Source organism: Orcinus orca, chromosome 6 (genome assembly GCF_937001465.1).
Source record: "Orcinus orca chromosome 6, mOrcOrc1.1, whole genome shotgun sequence".
In the NCBI taxonomy this organism is placed as follows: domain Eukaryota; kingdom Metazoa; phylum Chordata; class Mammalia; order Artiodactyla; family Delphinidae; genus Orcinus; species Orcinus orca.
Genome location: NC_064564.1, coordinates 92,700,518 through 92,716,288, shown reverse-complemented (window position 1 = coordinate 92,716,288; position 15,771 = coordinate 92,700,518). Strand labels below are relative to the sequence as shown.

The following is a 15,771-nucleotide window of genomic DNA, read 5'->3' as shown; positions in this document are numbered from 1 at the left end:
CTGTGAACAGTGACAGTTTTACTTCTTCTTTTCCAGTTTGTATTCCTTTTATCTCTTTTTCTTCTCTGACTGCCATGGCTAGGCCTTCTAAAACTATGTTGAATAATAGTGGCGAGAGTGGACATCCTTGTCTTTTTCCTGATCTTAGACGAAATGCTTTCAGTTTTTCACCATTGAGAATGATGTTTGCTGTGGGTTTGTCATATATGGCCTTTATTATGTTGAAGTAGGTTCCCTCTATGCCCACTTTCTGGAGAGTTTTTGTCATAAATGGGTGTTGAATTTTGTCAAAAGCCTTTTCTGAATCTATTGAGATGATCATATGCTTTTCATTCTTCAATTTGTTAATATGGTGTATCACATTGATTGATTTGCATATATTGAAGAATCATTGCGTCTCTGGGATAAATCCCACTTGATCATGATGTATGATCCTTTTAATGTGTTGTTGGATTCTGTTTGCTAGTATTTTGTTGAGGATTTTTGCATCTATATTCATTAGTGATATTTGTCTGTAATTTTCTTTTTTTGTAGTATTTTTGTCTGGTTTTGGTAACACGGTGATGGTAGCCTCATAGAATGAGTTTGGGAGTGTGCCTTCCTCTGCAATTTTTTGAAAGAGTTTGAGAAGGATGGGTGTTAGCTGTTCTCTAAATGTTTGATAGAATTCACCTCTGAAGCCATCTGGTCCTGGACTTTTGTTTGTTGGAAGATTTTTAATCACAGTTTCAATTTCATTACTTGTGAGTTGTCTGTTCAAATTTTCTATTTCTTCCTGGTTCAGTCTTGGAAGGTTATACCTTTCTAAGAATTTGTCCATTTCTTCCAGGTTGTCCATTTTATTGGCATAGAGTTGCTTGCAGTAGTCTCTTAGGATACTTTGTATTTCTGCGGTGTCTGTTGTAACTTCTCCTTTTTCATTTCTAATTTTATTGACTTGAGTCCTCTCCCTCTTTTTCTTGATGAGTCTGGCTAATTGTTTATCAATTTTGTTTATCTTCTCAAAGAATCAGCTTTTAGTTTTATTGATATTTGCTATTGTTTTCTTTGTTTCTATTTCATTTATTTCTACTCTTATCTTTATGACTTCTTTCCTTCTGCTAACTTTGGGTTTTGTTTTTTCTTCTTTCTCTAGTTCCTTTAGGTGTAAGGTTAGATTGTTTGAGATTTTTCTTATTTCTTGAGGTAGGCTTATATAGCTATAAACTTCCCTCTTAGAACTGCTTTGCTGCATCCCATAGGTTTTGGATCGTCGTGTTTTCATTGTCATTTGTCTCTAGGTATTTTTTGATTTCCTCTTTGATTTATTTAGTGATCTCTTGGTTATTTAGTAACATATTGTTTAGCCTCCATGTGTTTGTGTTTTTTACGTTTTTTTTCCATATAATTCATTTCTAATCTCATAACGTGACCAGAAAAGATGCTTGATATGATTTCAGTTTTCTTAAATTTACCAAGGCTTGATTTGTGACCCAAGATGTGATCTATCCTGGAGAATGTTCCATGCACACTTCAGAAGAAAGTGTAATCTGCTGTTTTGGGATGGAATGTCCTATAAATATCAATTAAATCTATCTGGTCTGTTGTGTCATTTAAAGCTTCTGTTTCCTTGTTTATTTTCATTTCGGGTGATCTGTCCATTGGTGTAAGTGAGGTGTTAAAGTTCCCCATTATTATTGTGTTACTGTCGATTTCCCCTTTTATAGCTGTTAGTAGTTGCCTTATGTATTGAGGTGCTCCTATGTTGGGTGCATAAGTATTTACAATTGTTATATCTTCTTCTTGGATTGATCCCTTGATCATTATATAGTGTCCTTCCTTGCCTCTTGTAACATTCTTTATTTTAAAGTCTATTTTATCTGATATGAGAATTGCTACTCCAGCTTTCTTTTGATTTCCATTTGCATGGAATATCTTTTTCCATCCCCTCACTTTCAGTCTGTATGTGTCCCTAGGTCTGAAGTGGGTCTCTTGTAGACAGCATATATATGGGTCTTGCTTTTGTATCCATTCAGCAAGCCTGTGTCTTTTGGTTGGAGCATTTAATCCATTCACATTTAAGGTAATTATCGATATGTATGTTCCTGTGACCATTTTCTTAATTGTTTTGGGTTTGTTTGTGTAGGTCCTTTTCTTCTCTTGTGTTTCCCACTTAGAGAAGTTCCTTTAGCATTTGTTGTAGAGCTGGTTTGGTGGTGCTGAATTCTCTTAGCTTTTGCTTGTCTGTAAAGCTTTTGATTTCTCCATCGAATCTGAATGAGATCCTTGCTGGGTAGAGTAATCTTGGTTGTCGGTTCTTCCCTTTCATCACTTTAAGTATATCATGCCACTCCATTCTGGCTTATAGAGTTTCTGCTGAGAAATCAGCTGTTAACCTTATGGGAGTTCCCTTGTATGTTATTTGTCGTTTTTCCCTTGCTGCTTTCAATAATTTTTCTTTGTCTTTAATTTTTGCCAATTTTATTACTATGTGTCTCGGCATGTTTCTCTTTGGGTTTATCCTGTATTGGACTGTCTGCACTTCCTGGACTTAGGTGACTATTTCCTTTCCCATGTTAGGGAAGTTTTCGACTATAATCTCTTAAAGTATTTTCTTGGGTCCTTTCTCTCTCTCTATCCTTCTGGGACCCCTCTAATGTGAATATTGTTGCATTTAATGTTGTCCCAGAGGTCTCTTAGGCTGTCTTCATTTCTTTTCATTCTTTTTTCTTTATTCTGTTCCGCAGCAGTGAGTTCCACCGTTTTGTTTTCCAGGTCACTTATCTGTTCTTCTGCCTCAGTTATTCTGCTATTGATCCCTTCTAGTGTAGTTTTCATTTCTGTTATTGTGTTGTTCATCTCTGTTTGTTTGTTCTTTAATCCTTCTAGGTCTTTGTTAAACATTTCCTGCATCTTCTTGATCTTTGCCTCCATTCTTTTTCTGAGGTCCTGGATCATCTTCACTATCATTATTCTGAATTCTTTTTCTGGAAGGTTGCCTATCTCCACTTCATTTAGTTGTTTTTCTAGGGTTGTATCTTGTTCCTTCATCTGGTACATAGCCCTCTGCTTTTTCATCTTGTCTATCTTTCTGTGAATGTGGTTTTTGTTCCACAGGCTACAGGATTGTAGTTCTTCTTGCTTCTGCTGTCTGCCCTCTGGTGGATGAGGCTATCTAAGAGGCTTGTGCAAGTTTCCTGATGGGACGGAGTGGCAGTGGGTAGAGCTGGGTATTGCTCTTGTGGGCAGAGCTCAGTAAAACTTTAATCCACTTGTCTGCTGATGGGTGGGGCTGGGTTCCCTCCCTGTTGGTTGGTTGTTGGTGAGGTGACCCAACACTGGAGCCTACCCGGGCTCTTTGGTGAGGCTAATGGCGGACTCTGGGAGGGCTCATGCCAAGGAGTACTTACGAGAACTTCTGCTGACAGTGTCCTTGTCCTCATGGTGGGACAGAGCCACCCCCTGCCTCTGCAGGAGACCCTCCAACACTAGCAGGTAGGTCTGGTTCAGTCTCCTGTGGGGTCATTGCTCCTTCCCCTGGGTCCCGATGCACACACTACTTTGTGTGTGCCCTCCAAGAGTGGAGTCTCTGTTTCCCCCAGTCCTGTCGAAGTCCTGCAGTCAAATCCAAATCCTGCTAACTTTCAAAGTCTGATTGTGTAGGAATTCCTCCTCCCATTGCTGGACCCCCAGGTTGGGAAGCCTGACGTGGGGCTCAGAACCTTCACTCTAGTGGGTGGACTCCTGTGGTATAAGTGTTCTCCAGTTTGTGAGTCACCCACCCAGCAGTTATGGGATTTGGTTTTATTGTGATTGTGCCCCTCCTACCGTCTCATTGAAGCTTCTCCTTTGTCTTTGGTGAGTTCCAGTGTCTTCCTGTCGATGCTTGTTCAGTAGTTAGTTGTGATTCTGGCGTTCTTGCAGGAGGGAGTGAGAGCATGTCCTTCTACTCTGCCATCTTGAACCAATCTGAATCTTATTTTTTAATATATTTTTTTAAGATTTTAAAATTGCTTTATCCCACCAATTTTGATAGTCCTATTAAGTTATAAGTATGTTTAAATTTTCATCATTTTTTTAAACATATGAATTATTTAAAAGTATGTTTTAAAATTTCCACATTTAAAAGACATTTGGGGGGTTTCTCTTTTCAATATTGATTTCTAATGTTTCATTATGGTTATAGATTGTGGTTTGAATGACATTAATTGTTAGATATTCATTGAGACTTACTTCCTTTACTAATGTATACGTTTTATGAACATCTTATTGGATTTAAAAACATTCTTTGCAGTTTGAGTGCAAAGTTACACACACAAACATATACATACATGTGTGATTGCTGTAACTTTTTAAGATGCTTGTCTGACTTAACACAGTCCCTATTCAATAACTCTGCAATCCTCCTGAGTAGTACCAAGGACCTTAAAATGTTTATCTATTATTTCTAACCCCTCCCATTATCTTCCATATTATTTGTATTTAAGGTTTCATTTATACCTTGTTTTTTTTTTTTTTTTTTGCGGTATATGGGCCTCTCACTGCTGTGGTCTCTCTCGTTGCGGAGCACAGGCTCCAGACGCGCAGGCTCAGCGGCCATGGCTCATGGGCCCAGCTGCTCCGCGGCATGTGGGATCCTCCCGGACTGGGGCATGAACCCATGTCCCCTGCATCGGCAGGCGGACTCTCAACCACTGTGCCACCAGGGAAGCCCTATACCTTGTTTTTAGGTTCCCCAATTGTGAGCATTCTCTCTCTCTCTTTTTGTTACAGTAACAGTTTGGATCCACTCACATATTGACCAATTTCTTTGTTTAGTATTATTTTTTCATTCATTTCCTTTCATCCAGGGACAGTTTCTTTCTAGGGTTGCTTTATGGAAAAATCTTCTAGTTTTTTTTTTTTTTTTTTACTAAAAATGTCTTTATTTTGTCTTCTCTCTTGAAAGATAGTTCAGTTTGGTATAGAATTCTAGGTTTTTGGTTATTTTGCTTGAAAAATTTGAAGATATTATTCCATTGGCTTTGGGCCTCTATTTTCACTGATGTCATTTTAAAAATTCTTTTTCAATATGGTTTACTACAGGTTATTGAATATAGTTCCCTGTAGTATACAGTAGGACCTATTGTTTATCCATTATAATTCTATGTATAATAGTTTGCATCTGCTAATCCCAAACTCCCAATCCTTCCCTCCCCCACCCCCCTCCCCCTTGGCAACCACAAATCTGTTCTCTATGTCTGTGAATCTGTTTCTGTTTCGTAGATATGTTCATTTGTGTTGTATTTTAGGTTCCACATATAAGTGATATCATATGGTATTTATCTTTCTCTTTCTGACTTACTTCGCTTAGTATGATAATCTTTAGGTCCATCCATGTTGCTGCAAATGGCATTATTTCATTCTTCTTTATGGCTGAGTAATAGTCCATTGTATATATATGTACCACATCTTATTTATCCATTCATCTGTTGATGAACATTTAGGTTGCTTCCACGTCTTGGTTGTTGTAAATAGTGCTGCTGTGAACATTGGGGTGCATATACACTGGTGTCATTTTTACTTTCTTAATTTTGAAGCATTTGAGAAAAATAAATACTATATGATATTATATGATATTAAAATATAATGAGATCATTCATTATTAAGAACAGACTGTGCTTCATTCAAAAAAATAAACTGCTATAAATAATCTATGTGGAAAGCATCATGACATTCTTAGATGAATGTCCTAAAAGGAACGGTTCCTTTTAGGCACTCATTTTGCCTGTATATTATGCTTAATTATAAACATGCATATATTTTTATATTATGTTAATTAAAAAAGTAAAAATTAACAATATATTGATGGTAACAATATATTGATGGTAAAAATTAACAATATATTGTTTTTTCTCATGTTATTAAGTAATTTTAATAAATGTCATAATATTTTTACATGGTAAAGAGGTATGGGGGAAACACGTAACAAGGAAATGAAACAGTTTACTGTTGGATTCTTAGCAGCTTTCTATTTTTTCTGACTTTTTGAAGGTAATGACAGTGTTGGAGGACTGGAAATAAAGCTTCCCTTCTATCTATTCCTAATGACTAAAAGCCAGGCTTTAGTATTTTAATTGCCTCCACATTTATGTTTTTCCAGCACCTCCGCAATAGTGTCGACTTTAGTTAGGACATTCATGTTAGAAAGTAGACTTAACTCATCTATAATAATAACACCATGAAATAAGGGGATGGAACACATAATTTTAAAAGAGGATCAATCAATTGTACTTCAAATATATAGCATGTGTTTCATTTTTCTCTAGATGTTTTATAGTTATGTGGGTGGTTTTTTTTTTTTTTTTTGCACTTACATATTTTTCTTAAACTTATTTGGGGCATAGTATGGGGTAAAGTCTCAGTCTTTTTTCAACACAATTAGTCCAATATGCAGGCACCATTTATTAAATAGTTTATTTTCTCTTGATTAGTAATGCTGCTTTATATCAAATACCAGTTCATTTAGGATATAAATAAACTTCTATATATGCCTACAATATTTCTGCATTCTCTGCTCTCTTCCTTTGGTATCTTTGTCTTTACCTGCACCAATACCACACTATCTGAAGTACTGTAGCTCCATGATCATTCTTGATATCTTGATATAGTGAGTATGTATTTCTTATCCTACAGCATTGTCTTGGGTATTCTTTTTTTTTTTTTTTTTGCGGTACGTGGGCCTCTCACTGTTGTGGCCTCGGCTCCGGGCGCACAGGCTCAGCGGCCATGGCTTCCGGGCCCAGCCACTCTGCGGCATGTGGGATCATCGCGGACCGGGGCATGAACCCGTGTCCCCTGCATCGGCAGGCGGACTCCCAACCACTGCGCCACCAGGGAAGCCCTGTCTTGGGAATTCTTGACTCTTTACTGTTCCATAATCTTTAGGATTAACTTGACAAATATAAAAAAATCCAATTTCATTTTGTTTGGAATTACATTGAATTTTTAAAAATTGGGGCAAATTAATATATTTATTTAAAAATTCCCTAACATGAACAAAATAGAACTTCACAATTTACTGTCTTTTTTTAATGTCCTTTAATAATTTCATGTTTAATAGTCATTAAGTTTTAAATATTTTGGAATTTTTATCACATCCTATTTCTAACCTATTAATTATTTAATAGTATCTTTTAAAATTTCCAGATGTAAAAGATACTATGGAAAGTTATAATTTCAACATTTATTTTTAATATTTTTGCATTGTGGCTAGAGTTGAAGTTTGAATGATATTAATTCAAACTTATTGAGACTTGGTTCCTTTCCTAACATTGCATCAGTTTTTATAGATATTTCATTTGGGTTTTTAAAAAACCTCCAGTGTTTTAATGCAAAGTTATATATGCATATGTGTGGGTATATATGTGTTTATTATTTCACCTATTAGTTTGAGACAGACACATTAAATTCTCCCTTTTTTTATTGTAGATTTCTTGCAGTTCTGTCAATACTGAATCTGTGGTGTAAGATTCATAAAGTTCAGGACTACTTTTTCTTTCTGATAATTTCCCTGGTAATGCTTTTTGCCTCAAGGTCCTTTTAGCCTGATTTAATCAAAGCAGTGGCTTTCTTTTGGTTGGTATTTGTGTGATTTATGTTTTTCCAACATTACTTCCAACTTTTGTCACACTTTAGGAATTTGAATTTCTCTTGTAAATAGAATATAACTGGATTAGTTGAAGTTACTGCTGGGATGAAAGATAATTTCAGTATTAGAAAATGTGTTAATGTAATTCTTCACAGTATCAATCAACTTCTAAGTGGTGCCTTTAACTATTTACATTCAGTGTGAATATTTATGCTTCTGATTCATGATCCTCATTTGGTGTTTTTTTTAATGCTTTTTAAATTTTCTTTCTTTTTAAATTAATTAGTTAATTAATTTTTGGCTGCGTTGGGTCTTCGTTGCTGTGCGCAGGCTTTCTTTAGTTGTGGTGAGTGGGGGCTACTCTTCGTTGCAGTGTGCAGGCTTCTCACTGTGGTGGCTTCTCTTGTTGCAGTGCACGGGCTTCAGTAGTTGTGGCACGCAGGCTCAGTGTTTGTGGCTTGTGAACTCTAGAGTGCAAGCTCAGTAGTTGTGGCTCACAGGCTTAGTTGCTCCACGGCATGTGGGATCTTCCCGGACCAGGGCTCGAACCTGTGTCCCCTGCATTGGCAGGCAGATTCTTAACCACTGAGCCCCCAGGGAAGTCCTTTTCTTTCGTTCTTGTGTAGGATATTTATGCCTTCTATTGAATTAACAAAAAAAGTTTTGCTCTCTTTTATTCCCTTAGTAGGTTTAGAAGTTCTGTATCTCATTCCTATTGTTTTTGTGAGTTCCCTTAATTTTTTAATGATGCTTGTTTAACTTAACATAGTCTCTACTTACTATCTCTGCAGTCCTTCTGAATAGTACAAGGACTTTAAAATATTTGTCTCTGATTTCTAACTCCTCACATTATCTTTCATGTTATTTATTTTTTAAATTTCATTTTTACCTCATACTTAAGTCCTCCAAATTATTGCTGGTTGTTTGGTTTTTTTTTAACAAGTTAGGGACAATTTGGATTTATCCACGTACTTACCAGTTTCTTTGTTTACTATGATATATTTTTTTCATTTGAGTACAATTTCTTTCTTTCTGGAGTTTGATGTGGGGTAAAATTGCTCATCTTTGTCTAAAAGTGTCTTCATTTTGTTTTCTCTCTTGGAAGTTAGTTTAGTTTGGTGCAGAATTCTAGATTTTTAGTTATTTTCCATGAACAACGTGAAGATATTATTCCACTGATTTTGGGCCTCTGTTCTCATTTATGACATTTCTACTCTATTCTTTATTTTTAAACATTTGACAAAATAAATATTATAGGTATAACATGATATCAAAATTTAATGGGATTTTTCATCATTAAGAGAAGTCTATTCTTCATTATTTCTAAATAACAATAAATAGTCTCATAGAAATAGCATCAAGACATTCTTGACTAACTTCCATGATTCCCTATTGGACACTAACTTTATCATTATAATTTGTTTAATATAAACATGCATATCAAGTATTGGTTTTAGAAAGTGATTTGCTTTGTTTTATAAATCATTACAGTTAAACATTGATTTAAAAACACTTTAAATGTCTTAGACTTCGAGATATTTGGATTAAAAAATATAATTTTTATGGCTCTAGTCCAAAGGTTTAAATATCAAAGCATTATTTGTTCTTTGAGTATGTCATAAGTCTAGAATTATATAATACACAAATAAAATTTACTTACTTTTGACAAATGCATACACTTGTGTAATCTAACCCCATATCAAGATATAGAATATTAGTATAACCTTAGAAGAGTGCCCTTATGCCTCTTCCCAGTCTTTCCCTGCCCCAACTCTCCCAAAGCAACTACTTTTGTGATTTTTTTAAATACCATTGATTACTCTTACCTGTATTAGAACTTTATTCTTTTTTTTCTTGGATTTTCTTTTCTTTTTTTTTTTTAAGACATACAAACAACTGTACATAATTCATGTATACAACTTCATGAGTTTGGAGGTAAATATACACCAGTTGAAACTGTCATCACAATCCATGACACAAACCTATCCATCACTTCCAAAAATTTCCTCCCACCCTCTTATTTATTACTATTATTATTATTTGGTGATAAGAACTCTTAACATAATATCTATCCTTAGAAAAACTCCAAGTATACAATACAGTACTGCTAACTATTGGCACTATTGTCAGTGTATCTCTAGGACTTTCTCATCTTGTATAGCCAAAACTTCGTACCCTTTGATTAATATCTCCCTGTTTTTCCTTCCCTCTAGCTCCTGGCAACCCCTCTTCTACCCTCTGCTTCTATAAGTTTGACTATTTTAGGTTCCTCATATACATTGTATCATGTAGCATGTATTTATCCTCTCTGACTGGCTTATTTTGCATAGCATAATGTCCTCAGGTTTAATCCATGTTGTTGCAAATGGCAGGATTTCCTTCTTTTTAAAGGCTGAATAATACTACATTTAATTATATAGCACCACATTTTATTTATCCATTTATCCATCAATGGGCATTTTGGTTTCTAAGTCTTGGCTATTGTGAAATCGTTGCAATGAATGTGGGAGTGTAGATATCTCTTTGAGATCCAGACTTCAATTCCTTTGGATATATGCCCAGATGTGGGATTGCTGGATCATATGTTACTTCTATTTTTAGTGTTTTGAGGAACCTCCATACTTTTTTCATAGTGGATGCATAAATTTACATACCCACCAACAATGTACAATGTTTCCCTTTTCTCCACATCCTTCCCAACAGGTTATCTTTTTTTCTCCTGATAATAGCCATTGTCACATGTGTGAGGTGATATCTTGTAGTTTTAATTTGCATTTCCCTGCTGATTAGTGTTGTTGAGCACTTTTTCATCTGTTGTATATCTTCTTTGGAGAAATGCTATTCAGTTCCTTTGCCCAGTTTTTAATTAGATTATTGTTATTTTTTGCTATTGAGTTGCAATTAATCCTTTATCAAATATGTGGTTTGCAAAGATTTTCTACCATTCCACAGGTGGCCTTTTCATTTTGTTGATTGTTTCCTTTGCTATGCGGAAGGTTCTTAGTTTGATATAATACCTCTTGTCTATTTTTTGCTTTGGTTGCCTGTGCTTTTGTAGTCATATCCAAAAAATCATTGCCAAGGCTGATATCTGGAAGATTTTTCCCTGTGTTTTCTTCTAGGAGTTTTATGGTTTCAGGTATTAGGTTTAGGTCTTTAATCCACTTTGAGTTGAATTTTATATATGGTATGTGGTATAAGATAAGCTTTCAATTTGATTCTTCTGCATGTGGATATCCAATCACTTGTTGAAGAGACTATCCTTTCCCCATTGTGTATGTTGACACCCTTGTCAATCAGTTGACTGTACATGTACATATAAGTATGTGTATTTCTGGGCTCTTTATTCTGTTCACTTGGTCCATATGTTTGTTTTTATGCCAGCACCGTAAAGTTTTGATTATATAGCTTTGAAATATAATTTGAAATCAGGAAGTATGATATCTTCTGCTTTGTTCTTCTTGCTCAAGATTGCTTTGGCTATTTGGGTTCTTCTGTGGTTCCATATTAATTTTAGAATTGTTTTTCTATTTCTGTAAAAACTCTGTTGGAATTTAGATAGAGATTGCATTGAATATGTAGGAACTTTGGGTAGTATGGACATTTTAACAATATTAATTCTTCCCATCCATAAATATGGAATGTCTTTCCATTTATTCCTGTCTGCTTTAATTTCTTTCATCAGCATTTTATTGTTTTCAGTATACAAGTTTTTCACCACTTTGATTAAGTTTATTCCTAAGTATTTTATTTTTTGTTGCTGTTGTGAGTGGGATTGTTTTTTAAATTTATTTTTAGATAATTAGTGTATAGAAACATACTGATTTTTTTTTACATTGATTTTGTATCCTGCAACTTCGCTGAGTTTGCTTATTATGTTCTAACAGTTTGTTTTGGTGTGTGGAGTCTAGAGTGTTCGCCACATAAGGTCATTTCATTTGCAAACAGAGATAATTTTAATTCTTCCTTTCTTATTTATTCCTTTTCCTTGCTCTGGCTAGGACTTCAAATACTATATTGAATAGAAGTGATGAGAGTGGGCATCTTTGTCAGGTTCCAGTTCTCAGAGGAAAAGCTTTTAGTTGTTTACCACTGAGTGTTATTTCTGCTGTCCTCTTGCCAGTTTAAATTGGTTGTGCCTGCCTCAAACTTTGTGCTCTAGTTCTTCATACCAGAAATTTACTTATTTTTACTTTTACTTTACTTTTATTTACTTATTTTTAGCCTCAAAAATGTGAGTAGATGGAGATGTGAGGTAAGGGGAGATATTAATTAGGATTTATATGGTTGTAAGTGGCAAAACCCAACTAAAATTAGTTTTGCATAAAATACTAATTTGATTCAAATAAAATGAACACAGGCGACTCTGATTTTAGCCATAGCTGGGTTCAGGAGTTAAAATGACATCATCAGGCACATTCTCTATCTCAGCTCTAATCTCCTCGGTTAGATTCTGCCACATATTGGCGAAGATGACCATCAGGAGCTCTGGGTTTACATTCTTCCAGTTTAGAGATCATTGCACAAAAAGCACCCTTTTTGCTGACACTGGGGTAGCACTTCTGGGATTGAGTCTGATTACCTTGACTCAGGTCAGTTGCTATACTATACCAGTCACCATGACTAGAGGAATAGAAGTCTTTTTATGAGAGTTATTTTATACTTTTAAGAAATAATTTCTGTGCCATATAGCATGTTTTAATATGAAAATATTATGGAATATTTTACAAAAACATTTTATCGAACTAAAGTAGTCTGTTATTCTCAATTGTTAAGGGTAGAATAAAACTATGGAATCATTATTACTTATGCATATATATGCAAGAATCATAAATAAGTATATCCAAACTATATACTAAAGTGATATGATTTATTTCATGGATTCATGAAATTCCAAATTAATATTTGAAAATCTATCAATGTAATATACTAAACAACTAGGCAAAAACCAAAACAAAACAAAGCACATGGTCAGCTAACAAGATGCTAAAAAGCACTTGATAAAATACAATACTCATTCTTGGAAAAAATTAAAATCTAGTAATACGGATATAGGAGGATACATAATTTAGATAACAAAGATTGTCTTTTTAAAAAATTCTTTGGCCACATATTCAAAATGGTGAAACTCTGGAGTATATCCCTAAAAGTAGCCAAAGATTGGTATTAGCACTATTATTATTACTTAACATTTTTTCCCCTTAATGATCCACCCAATTGACTAGAATAAGAAAAAAATAATGACATTGCATGTCCTTTCATGTTTCAGGTTCAATCATGGTTTAAACAGTTACAACAGTTTTTTCCTCTAGGCTGCTGGAATTCTGGTTTGTGTTGGTTGAGGGTCAAGCAACACATGTGAGAAGGCATACCCTTACATGTTATACAACCAGTGAAAATTGTAATCTTGGTATAGATTGGCCGTGGTATAGTATTAAATTAAAATAGGAAATTTCATAACTATAAAAATGAGCACAATTTGTATACATGTGGCTGGAAAAAGCCACAGCAAAATGTTAACTTGTTTTCTCTAGAATGTGGGACTTGGCTGAATTATTTTTATTCTTAACTTTTCCTCATTCTCCAAATTTTCTTTAAGGAATGTATATTTTAGGACTGTAAACATCAGAAATATTAAAAAGTTTTTCTTTGAAGGAAACAGAGGCAAGGATTTGCAGAATTTTGTCCTCAGTTTTCGTTAACACCCAAGAAAGGGTTAAGAACAGTTAATGGAAAGGAAATTGGAGAGATTTTTTGTTGTTTTAATACATAGGCTGACTTAAGGCCATTTAATGTTTCGATTTCAAGCAATCACTTCACAAAAATATCCACCCTGAGCAGACACAATGACATAGTCTCAATTCTTGGAACAGGATTCTAGAGTCCACCATTTAGAATGGCCCAGGTGGGCAGTATAGGTAGGATGCACTTTATGAGGCATTCAATCATATTACACAGTAAAAAGATAAGGCAGAGGAGATACCCATGGTGAGGAGTGTGGGGGATATTAGTGATAACTGTTACCTTGGCTTCTTTATTTCTGCCAAAAGGAGGTAAAATTTCAGCTTCTTGGCTCTCTGTTTTTTGTCCATCTCTCTCCAAAGGATCAGACCTTAGATTGATGTTCATCTTTGGGCATCACCTATAGAAGGGAAGCAAACTCTGCTTGAGGACTTGGATCATGAAGCATTCACCCTTCTCGCTATGTTTACCAATAGAAGAGAGTAGTAATTGTTTGTAAAGCACATGTACTCACCCAGACTCCCTGATTTTAACCCAAGGAACCTCTTGAAACAGGCTGTGCCTCACTCTCCTCAGAAGGAAATCAAATGCACTAAGTATTGCATCCTGTCTCCCACGTCAGTTATTTTTTTCCTCCTGTTGATGAAACAATGTATTCTTCGTGATATCAGACATCGCTGGTGCTAGATCTCCAGTGAGTGTCCAAATTTCTGAACCCTGAAATTGCTAATAATGAGCAATAGTGCTCTAGTTAAATACTCTTCTCATTTTCCTACATGGTTTTGAGAATTTTCTTGGGTTTTCTCATTCACGTTTCTGTGTGGAAACCAAGAACACTTCTCTGTTGCTTGGAACTTCAGGGAGCTAGGCTCACTGCTGGGATTGATTCACCTAGCTCGTGTTCTTCATGCTCTGACCGTCTCTAGGGCTGTGCTAGAGTGTGGTAGTCCTGTGTCTCTGGAAGCCTACTGTGCCTCAGTTCTCTTACTCCATTGTCGCCTTAACTGCTGATAAAGAGAAGCACTACATATTATTGGAAAGCACTTGGCTTGGAGGACCTAAACTTCAGTCTTAGCTCCTTGGCGTATTGGCTGTACAGACTTGGGCAAAACACTATCTCTCAGCGTGATGTGTCATTTAAAATGTGGTAATGTACCTATGTTTAGGGTTATTTTGAGGATTGGTGTAACATACCTGAAAGTTCGTGGCAGTATACATGTTAGTTTAATCTGTACCCCTAGGCTGGTATTTTTTCATTTTCCATGACAAAAGACAGTGATTCATTTAAATTATGTTCATGTTTATCCATGGTATTTTCTTTTCTTCCTGGTAGTTTTTTTGTTGTTGTATTCAGCACTTTAAAAATAAAATAAATTATTCATAATTCCCAGTTCCCATTCATCTTTTCCTTTCTGGAAATATCTCTTCTCAACTTTGTCCTTATGTTCCCTACTAAATCTTCAGTATAGGATCCTCAACTTCACCAGTTGCAGTAGATAGCATGGCTAATTGGGATTTCAGTTTTCAAAACAAGGAAAACATTCTTTCCTTTTCATCAGTGTTTCCCTAACTTCTTGTGACAGTTGCTGCTCCTCCTCAGTGAATGACTTCTTAGTTCTCCTTCTAGAGCTATAGCCATGCTCTAGGGCTCACAGTCAAGTATCCCACAATCACAGACAACTATTAGTAATGGTGAAGGAGAAGAAGAAATAAAGCTTTCTGCACAACAGAATGTAATGTTGTAAATTTGTATGCAATAGTAAACTAACATGTCACATAAATACTTTCCTACCTCTGAGCCCTAAATATTTCCAGAGGCCCCACAGTGGTTCTGATAGCCAATTTAAATCCTCCTTTGTTTTCTTCTAAGAGACTCTATAATCCCAGAAGTAATTTCAAGTTGAATCTTTAAATAATATAGAAGGTAGTAACTTTTAGATACATTAGGGTTGATGTCTCAAAGAACTGATTATACCTAACTTACTAACATTAATTTCCCTTCTCCTCTGAATTATTATTTCCCTGGTTATACCAATAATACATATTCAATGTAGAAAATTTGAGAAGCTCAGGAAAACCCAAAGGAAGAAATGAAAGTCATTCATAATTATAGAATAAATATTAATATTTTTATATATATCTATTTATATACTATATTTACACACCCGAGAGCACACTGTATTTCTTGATTTACTACCTGCTTTTTTATAATTAGCAGTATAGTGTATTTTCCCATATCATTTTACTAGGTAATTTTAATTAATTTCATAATAATCTTTAAATGGTAAATAGGAAAAAGCATGTAAGAATGGAAAAGAAACAGTTTTTTGCTGGATTCTCAGCAACTTTTCACTTTTTCTTTTTTTGCTTTTTGAAGGCTGGAGGACTGAGATCAGAGATTCCCTTCATTTTATTCCCTG

The 15,771-nt window shown here is 35.1% G+C and overlaps 1 long non-coding RNA gene across 1 annotated transcript in view; it reads left to right on the top strand.

The window, feature by feature from the left end:
- Positions 1–15,771, top strand: part of LOC125964655 (uncharacterized) — a 26,265-nt gene extending 10,494 nt beyond the window's left edge. The window contains exon 3 of the long non-coding RNA XR_007477888.1: positions 15,729–15,771. This is a non-coding gene — a long non-coding RNA (uncharacterized LOC125964655). The remainder of the gene's footprint in view (positions 1–15,728) is intronic.